This window comes from Lolium perenne, chromosome 4, assembly GCF_019359855.2.
Source record: "Lolium perenne isolate Kyuss_39 chromosome 4, Kyuss_2.0, whole genome shotgun sequence".
Taxonomy (NCBI): domain Eukaryota; kingdom Viridiplantae; phylum Streptophyta; class Magnoliopsida; order Poales; family Poaceae; genus Lolium; species Lolium perenne.
In genome coordinates, this window is record NC_067247.2 from 308,715,423 (window position 1) to 308,723,891 (window position 8,469).

Below are 8,469 nucleotides of genomic sequence, written 5' to 3' on the forward strand. Positions count from 1 at the left end.
AGAGAAACTCATGTAACAATCATAGCAGGGCATTTGCAGATAATAATAAAACGGTGTCCAAGTACAAAGCAATCAATAGGCATGTGTTCCATATATAGTCGTGCGTGCTCGCAATGAGAAACTTGCACAACATCTTTTGTCCTACCAGCCGGTGGCAGCCGGGCCTCAAGGGAAACTACTGGATATTAAGGTACTCCTTTTAATAGAGTACCGGAGCAAAGCATTAACACTCCGTGAACACATGTGATCCTCACATCGCTACCATTCCCTCCGGTTGTCCCAATTCTTGTCACTTCGGGGCCATTGGTTCCGGACAGCGACATGTGTATACAACTTATAGGTAAGACCATAAACAATGAATATCATGATGAAACAATAACATGTTCAGATCTGAGATCATGGCACTCGGGCCCTAGTGACAAGCATTAAGCATAACAAGTTGCAACAATATCATCAAAGTACCAATTACGGACACTAGGCTCTATGCCCTAACAATCTTATGCTATTACATGACCAATCTCATCCAATCCCTACCATCCCCTTCGGCCTACAGCGGGGGAATTACTCACACATGGATGGGGGAAACATGGCTGGTTGATGTAGAGGCGTTGGCGGTGATGATGGCGATGATCTCCTCCAATTCCCCGTCCCGGCGGAGTGCCAGAACGGAGACTTCTGGCTCCCGCGACGGAGTTTCGCGATGTGGCGGCGTTCTGGAGGGTTTCTGGCAACTTCGACTTCTCCCCGTGCGTTTTTAGGTCGAGGCCGATAAATAGTCCAAAGGAGGGCGTCGGAGGCCGGCCGAGGGGGCCACACCACATGGCCGCGCGGCCCCCCCTGGGCCGCGCCGCCCTATGGTGTGGGGCCCTCGGGCCTCCACCTGACTTGTCCTTCTGGCTCCGTCAGTTTTCTGGGAAAATAGGGCCTTCTGCATAAATTCCGAGGATTTTCCCGAAAGTTGGATTTCTGCACAAAAACGAGACACCAGAACAGTTCTGCTGAAAACAACGTTAGTCCGTGTTAGTTGTATCCAAAATACACAAATTAGAGGCAAAACAATAGCAAAAGTGTTCGGGAAAGTAGATACGTTTTGGACGTATCAGTCCCCAGAAACATGGTTACCGCTCAACAAGCAACTTATAAGAAATAAGATACATAAGCTACATATTCTTTACCACAATAGTTTTTAAGCTATTTTCCCATGAGCTATATATTGCAAAGACAAGGAATGAAATTTTAAAAGGTAGCACTCAAGTAATTTACTTTGGAATGGCTGAGAAATACCATGTAGTAGGTAGGTATGGTGGACACAAATGACATAGTTTTTGGCTCAAGGATTTGGATGCACGAGAAAAATTCCCTCTCAATACAAGGCTTAGGCTAGCAAGGTTGTTTGAAGCAAACACAAGTATGAACCGGTACAGCAAAACTTACATAAGAACATATTGCAAGCATTATAAGACTCTACACTGTCTTCCTTGTTGTTCAAACACCTCACCAGAAAATATCTAGACTTTAGAGAGACCAATCATGCATGCAAATCAAATTTCAACAAGTTCTATGGTAGTTCTTCATTAATAGGTGCAAAGTACATGATGCAAGAGCTTAAACATGATCTATTTGAGCACAACAATTGCCAAGTATCAAATTATTCAAGACATTATACCAATTACCACATGAAGCATTTTCTGTTTCCAACCATATAACAATGAACGAAGCGATTTCAACCTTCGCCATGAACATTAAAAGTAAAGCTAAGAACACCTGTGTTCATATGCAACAACAGAGCGTGTCTCTCTCCCAAACAAAGAATGCTAGGATCCGATTTTATTCAAACACAAACGAAAATAAAAACATACAGACGCTCCAAGTAAAGCACATAAGATGTGACGGAATAAAAATATAGTTTCACTAGAGGTGACCTGATAAGTTGTCGATGAAGAAGGGGATGCCTTGGGAATCCCCAAGCTTAGATGCTTGAGTCTTATTGAAATATGCAGGGATGAACCGCGGGGGCATCCCCAAGCTTAGAGTTTTCACTCTTCTTGATCCTATTGTATCATCCTCCTCTCTTGATCCTTGAAAACTTCCTCCACACCAAACTCAAAACAAACTCATTAGAGGGTTAGTGCATAATCAAAAATTCACATATTTAGAGATGACATAATCATTCTTAACACTTCTGGACATTGCCCAAAGCTACTGAAAGTTAATGGAACAAAGAAATCCATCCAACATAGCAAAAGAGGCAATGCGAAATAAAAGACAGAATCTGTCAAAACAGAACAATCCGTAAAGACGAACTTTTTAGCGGCACTTTCGTTGCTCAAATCAGAAAACTCAAAACTAATGAAAGTTGCGTACATATCTGAGGAACACGCAGGCACATTGGCAGATTTTTCTGAGTTTCCTACAGAGAGACCGACTCAAATTCGTGACAGATAGAAATCTGTTACTGCGCAGAAATCCAAATCTAGCATCAACCTTCTATTAGAGACTTTACTTGGCACAACAATGCAGTAAAAATAAAGATAAGGAGAGGTTGCTACAGTAGTAACAACTTCCAAGACACAACAAAACAGTAGCAAAATAAAGACATGGGTTATCTCCCAAGAAGTGCTTTCTTTATAGCCATTAAGATGGGCTCAACAATTATAATGATGCACTCGCAAGAAATAAGAGTTGAAGCAAAGGAGAGCATCAAAAAGCAAGTTCAAAACACATTTAAGTCTAACCCACTTCCTATGAAAAGGAATCTTGTAAATAAACAAGTCATGCAAGCATAATGCAACAAGCATAGAAAGGCAACACAAGCGCAACTTCAAGATTCTCAACATAAAGAGGGGAAACTTAATATTATTAAGATGCATATAACCATATTTCCCTCTCTCATAATAACTTTCAGTAGCATCATTGATGAAATCCACAATATAACCATCAATTAAAACATTCTTATCATGGTTCATATGCATAAAAGTATCATTAATTTTGGCATAAGAAGAATTCTTCTCAGTAATAGTAATTGGAGCAGGATCATTATCAAGAATTTGAACATGGTTATAATTATCCTTATGAAACTTGTCGTAGTTTTTGGCAATTCAATCATAACTACGACAAGTTTCATAAGGATAATTATAACCTATGTCATAGCATTCTTTATAATAATTATCAAAGATTGGAGGCATAGTGTCATCATAAGAAATAGAATAGTTATCTTCCACAGTATGTTCATCTGTAACCTTACCATCATTGTTACTAGAAGGAGATGTATCAAACATATAATCATCAGTAGCAAAAGGATTTTCAAACACCTCATCCCCAAGCTTAGAGCTTTCTATATCATTATGGGAAGAAGCATGGATAGTACTAATACTATGACAATTATTAACATCATCATTTTCAGAATTAGTTTCCCAGAGATTTTCAATATCAAAAGTAGTGTGCTCTTTCAAATCATGATCACTAATGTAGGTAAAGGGCATAGGAAGATCATTGTACTCAGATTCATTATCATAATAATCATTAGGAGCAACATACTTACGGTTACCTATTGTTATCTCATACACGCGGGGATATGCCGTTACCTCTTTCTTTTTATTTCCCCTCTTCTTCTTCTTCTTCTTCTTCTTCTTCTTCGTTCCCTTCTTCTTCTTCTTTTCCTTCTCCTCGTTCCCTTCTTTAGGAGGAAGAGGCTTGAAGGGAGGCTTCTCCATATAACCTGATTTATTTCCAGAAACAATAGAAGAAACTTGGGAGGATTCCTCCTTTTCATTAATAAGTTTAAAACACACAGCGGTCCTATCATATTTTGGCAAAGTGTCATATTCTAAAATATTTCGTATGTAAGTATTTGTATGGCAATTATCAATGCAATAAGAAAGACACCCATGCAGGACACTATTAATATCAAGATCACTCATATCTAACAAAGAAATTTTTCTTGATAACTCTTCACACCACAAAAATAAAGTAAGTTCATCATGATGATTGTGAGTAATTTCATCACCACAATACAAATTTGCAGCACTCATGAGGTTCGAATTATCATTGGAGGAGCATTGAAAATTAAAATGACCCACTCTATGGAAAAGTTCACAACTAAAAGGATAGAGGGCACAAACTTTTTCACCAAGATCATCTAGAGCCCTAAACCACTTTCTAGTTTTTTCATTCCTATGATGGATACAATATTCATCTTCGATTTGATTAATTCCACAAGGTCTATGCATTCCACAAAAATTAACATGCTTATAAGAAATAGCATTTTCAGAAGTTTGGGCATGTTTATTGCGATCATTAACAATAATTTCATTTTCCATGCAAGTGTCTTTAAAATGTTCATGATACATGTACCAATTTTCTTTAGGAACATTAATATGAGAAGCAAAGGCTCTATATCAATCAACCATAATTTGAGGGTCAAGACCATATGTAGCACTAAGCTCTTGAAAATCAACAGTTTCAATGAAAGACTTAATGCATTCATATTCATAGTTTATGCCTGATTCTTTACCTTTGTCGTTCTCCCAATCTTCAGCATTCTCCTGAATCCGAACAAGAAGGTCCCTATTAAACTCTTCTTTATTGCGCGTGAATGATCCAGAACAAATAGTATCCAGCAAGGTTTTATCTTGAAAAGAAAGTCTTGCATAGAAATTATCAATGATGATATTACCAGGAAGATCATGAATGGGGCATTTGAGCATTAAAGACTTCAATCTTCCCCATGCTTGGGCAATACTCTCTCCATCATGAGGCCAGAAATTGTATATGCGGTTTCGGTCTTTGTGAATTTCACTTGGAGGATATAATTTAGAATAAAATAGAGGCATAATATCCTTCCAATCAAGAGAATGCCTATTCTTCAGCAATTTATACCAATGCGCCGCTTTACCAGATAGCGACATAGAGAATAGTTTCTTCCTCACTTCATCCATAGAGATACCTGCACACTTGAATAACCCGCATAATTCATGCAAAAACAGTAAATAATCTCCAGGATGGACAGTTCCATCCCCTTCATAGCGGTTATCCATAACACGTTCAATAATTTTCATGGGTATCTTGAAAGGAATACTTTCAGTAGGTGGATTTAAAATATCACAAGCATCATTAGAGTTATCGCATATGGGAGATAAAGTATTATCAGAGCAAATTTTCTCCCCTAAAGATGGGAAGCTAAAAAGATCATAAAAACTAGCTTCCCCAAGCTTAGACTTCTCCATAGCATTAGCAGTAATTGCGTTCATACTAATAACATTGCTACTAGCATGCAAATAAGGTTCCATAGGTTTTTTAATTTTCGCATCACACAATTCATGTATTATTTCAGGAAATAGATTAAAAAGCTCACTGTTGTTTTCCATTATGCCTAACTAGTGAAAAATAAAAACAAGAAACAAAAAGATGCAATTGCAGGATCTAAAGGAAATAGCTTCGAGCACTCACACACCGGCAACAATGCTAGGAAATAGCTTAGTAGTCGGAGGATGTGAATACCTTTTACCTTACCTCCCCGGCAACGGCGCCAGAAAATAGCTTGATGTCTACGCACGCTTCTATTCCTGTAGACAGTGTTGGGCCTCCAAGAGCAGAGGTTTGTAGAACAGCAGCAAGTTTCCCTTAAGTGAATCACCCAAGGTTTATCGAACTCAAGGAGGTAGAGGTCAAAGATATCCCTCTCAAGCAACCCTGCAATTACGATACAAGAAGTCTCTTGTGTCCCCAACACACCTAATACACTTGTCAGATGTATAGGTGCACTAGTTCGGCGAAGAGATAGTGAAATACAAGTAATATGGATGATTGTAAGTAGTAATTGCAATCTGAAATAAAGATGGCAGCAAGCAAACATGTAACAAAACTTGTTGGAAACGGTGTTTCAATGCTTAGAAACAAGGCCGGGATCATACTTTCACTAGTGGACACTCTCAACAATGTTATCATAAAGGAATATAAATATAAGCACTTCACTATGCTATTCTGAATTACTCTCTGGCAGGATAACAAACACTAATTCACCGTGTAGGGCTGCAAAAGCAAACCTTAAAGATGTATTCCCAAGTACTAATAAACACCCCACGCTGTCACTGTGAGCATTCATAAGAGGTACTAACAACCACAATTTCATAGAGACATCCAACTCAAATCATAACCCAGTGAACAATTATTCTGTGAAATATAGCCTAAGAGACCCACACGGTGCACACACTGTCACCTTTACACACGTGGGACAAGGAGTCTCCGGAGATCACATAAGTAAAATCCACTTGAATAGCATAACGACATCTAGATTACAAAGCTCATCATATGGATCTCAATCATGTAAGGCAGCTCATGAGATCATTGTATTGAAGTACATGGGAGAGAGAGATGAACCACATAGCTACCGGTAGAGCCCTCAGCCTCGGGGGAGAACTACTCCCTCCTCATCATGGGAGACAGCAACGGCGATGAAGATGGCGGTGGTGTCGATGGAGATGACTCCTGGGGCAATTCCCCGCCCCGGTGGCGTGCCGGAACAGAGACTTCTGTCCCCCGAAATGGAGTTTCGCGATGGTGGTGGCATCCCTGGAGTCTTTCTGGAGTTTCGTCAATTGGTGTAGGGTTTTTACGTCACGAGGGACTTTATAGGCGACGAGGCGGCGCAAGAGGGGCAACAGGGCTCCCTCCCCATAGGTCGGCGCGCCCCCCCTCCAGGCCGCGCCGCCCTATTGTCTGGGGGCCCTGGGCCTCCTCTCCGGCTCCCCTTCGGTGTCCTGGTCCGTCTCGATGAAATATGATGCTTGGCCTTTGTTTCGTCGAATTCCGAGAATATTGCCCGAACAGCCTTTCTGGAACAAAAAACAGCAGAAAACAAGAACTGGCACTTCGGCATCTTGTTAATAGGTTAGTTCCGGAAAATGCATAAAATCATTATAAAGTATGAGCAAAACATGTAGGTATTGTCATAAAACTAGCATGGAACATCAGAAATTATAGATACATTGGAGACGTATCATGGCGCGCCCACCCTACTAGGCCGCGCCACCCATGCCCGTTTTGCCCTCGAGCATAGTCTTGGGCCCCCTTTATATTGACGCCTTTGTTTCGCCCAAAGATCTAAGACATACTTTTCCTGAGATTTATTGAGACAGCAGAGGCGAAAGACCTCTCCTACTCCGGGAAAGGGCAGATCCTGCCGCACCGGTGCCTCCGGTGAAGGCGAAATCGATATCATCGTCATCACCACTCCTCCTTGACGTAGGGGCGAGGGGGGGGGGGGGGAATCTCCATCAACATATCCATCAGCACCATCATCACCAACATCACCATCTACGAGATTGAACCCTGTATAATGTTTTAGGGGTTAGTTGCATGTTTGTGATTGGTATTTTATCATTATTTGGTGGAGATATTATACATTCAGATTGTGTTGTAATCATTATGCCTCTGGTCCATAACATGTTTGCCACTTGTGAGTAGTTCCGCACGTTCCTGAGGACATATGATGATCTGTGTATGATTCTATATGATGTGCAATGAGTATTTGGTCAAGTTTTTTATCTTTTATATTTTTCTATGATGGTTTTATGCGAATTTCGACTGCATATTACTTCACCTATATGGGTTCGTAGGGGCTACACATTAATGTAATGAATGACTGTTAGAAGGGGTGGAATGATAGAAACCGGTTTCCAATACTTTGAGTTGCATTATAGGGGTTTATGTCGGGGACCAATAATCTCATTGCTATGGTGGGACATTTATGTCTTAATGATTCCTATACTTGTACATGAAAACAGCTCTAGGACCCATTATAACGGGTGCATTTGCTCATATCTATTGTTGCACCTGAGGGAATGAAACTTGATAAATTATTTACCATGTTGTGTAGAACTCTAATACTAGTAAATCCATGCCGCCCTCGGGAACAATTGTCTCATATAAACACACACACACACACACACACGCACTTGATTTTGTCCTATTGTTGCATGGAGGATTGGGTTTACATATTGCAATTTACCTTCTGCACTTTATTTTATTGCAAACTATACACCAAAAATACCAAAACTGCTACATTTTTGTTATTATTTAAATCCGCTAACTAATACCTTCATCTCCTCGTGGGTTCGACAACTTTTCTTATTGAAAATTACTACAATTGATTTTCTATACTTGGGACCCATAAAGACACTTTTCTGACGCCGTCGCCTGGGAGCGTTGCGCTATTGGTAAGTGGTTTGGTAAGGAAGATTTTACTCTTTTTGCTATTTACTACTTGTCTCAACACGGGTATTTCCAGCCGTGATGAGATGCGCTTAACTTTATATGAATATGTTCGATTTGTCAAAGAGAATATTGAGAAACCCCTGAAACAAAGGTGGCATATCAAATTCCTACTGGTATTGCCAAAAAAATTATGAAACTAATTTTTACAGGAGATAAACGTAAAATGCTATGGGACATTTAGATGCTATGAAAGAT